The following is a 2,073-nucleotide window of genomic DNA, read 5'->3' on the forward strand; positions in this document are numbered from 1 at the left end:
AAAATTATTTTTTCTTTGGCTGAAAATGAATTTTTTTCTACTGAAAATGTAGCTCTTTGTTAAAAAATAATTTTTTTAACTACAAATTTAGCTTCATTTTTTTACGGATAATTAATCTTTTTTAGTTAGAAACTTACTTATTTTGTTAAAAATTATTTTTTCTTTGGTTGAAAATGTTTTTTTTTTTTTACTGAAAATCTAACCATTCCAGTTGAATATTCCACAATTTTAATTGAAAATGTAGTTCTTGGTTTAAAAATAATTTTTTAACTTCAAATTTAGGTTAATTTTTTGACAGATAATTAATCTTTTTTAGTTAAAAATTCATTTATTTTGTAGAAAATGATTTTTTCATTGGCTGAAAATAATTTTTTTTTTACTGAAAATGTAGCTCTTAGTTAAAAATTAATTTTTTAAACTACAAATTTAGCTTCATTTTTTGACAGATAATTAATCTTTTTAGTTAAAAACTTACTTATTTTGTTGAAAAATATTTTTTCTTTGGCTGAAAATGTTTTTTTTTACTGAAAATCTAACTGTTCCAGTTGAATATTTCATAATTTTAATTGAAAATGTAGCTCTTGGTTGAAAAATAATTTTTTAACTTCAAATTTAGATTCATTTTTTGACAAATAATTAATATTTTTAGTTAAAAATTCATTTATTTTGTAGAAAATAATTTTTTTACTGAAAATGTAGCTCTTGGTTGAAAAATAATTTTTTATTTCAAATTTAGGTTAATTTTTTGACAGATAATTAATATTTTTAGTTAAAAATTCATTTATTTTGTTAAAAAATATTTTTCGGAAAATGTTTTTTTTTACTGAAAATCTAACTAATCCAGTTGAATATTTCATAATTTTAAGTGAAAATGGAGGTCTCGTTTAAAAAATAATTTTTTAACTACAAATTTAGCTTCATTTTTTGACAGATAATTAATCTTTTTTCGTTAAAAACTCATTTATTTTCTTGAAAATTATTTTTTCTTTGGCTGAAAATGAATTTTTTTCTACTGAAAATGTAGCTCTTTGTTAAAAAATAATTTTTTTAACTACAAATTTAGCTTCATTTTTTGACGGATAATTAATATTTTTTAGTTAGAAACTTACTTATTTTGTTAAAAATTATTTTTTCTTTGGCTGAAAATGTTTTTTTTTTTTTACTGAAAATCTCACCATTCCAGTTGAATATTCCACAATTTTAATTGAAAATGTAGTTCTTGGTTAAAAAATCATTTTTTAACTACAAATTTAGCTTTATTTATGGACAGATAATTAACTAATTGGTTGAAATTTTGTCTTTTTTATTTGAAAATTCTTTCTTTTTAATTAATCTTTTTTAGTTGAAAATTCGTCTTTTTGGTACAAATTAATCTTCTTAGTTAGAAATTGGTCTTTTTTGGTTTAAATTTTAACTATTCCAGTTAAAGGTTTATAATTTTATTTGAAAATTCATCAGTTTGGTTGTAATTTAATTTTTTGACTGGCCATTTTACTGTTCTTTTTTTGTTGAAAATAAGATTTTTTTCCAAATTTAACTATACTTTATTGAAAATTCATGAACTTTGGTTAAAACTCGTCTTTTTGGGAAAAAATTAAACTTTTTAATTAAAAATGTATCTCTGACACTTCAAATATTTCAGTTAAATATTCATAACTTTATTTAATAATTTAATATATTAAATAAAATATTTCATCTTGAAAAAATTGGTCTTTTTTTAATTTAAAATCCCAATATTCCTTTGAAAATTCATTTTGGTTGAAAATTATTTGTTTCAAGTTGAAAGTTTAACTATTACATTCTTGGTTAAAAACTTATGTTAGTTAAAAATTTTAACTATTTCGTTGAAAATTAATGTTTTCGAGTCAAAAATTCATCTATGTTGTTGCCAATTCGTGTATATCGTTAAAAACGCTTCTACCTTATTGAAAATGCAATATTTTTACTGGAAAACTGAGGAATTCGAAGCGGTTTAAATTGAATTCAATATTTGAAAAAATATTTGAAAAAAAATAATATAAAATAAGTATTTCATTAAAAACGCTTCTGCCTTGTTGAAAATGCAATATTTTT

This window comes from Belonocnema kinseyi, chromosome 3 (genome assembly GCF_010883055.1).
Source record: "Belonocnema kinseyi isolate 2016_QV_RU_SX_M_011 chromosome 3, B_treatae_v1, whole genome shotgun sequence".
Classification (NCBI taxonomy): domain Eukaryota; kingdom Metazoa; phylum Arthropoda; class Insecta; order Hymenoptera; family Cynipidae; genus Belonocnema; species Belonocnema kinseyi.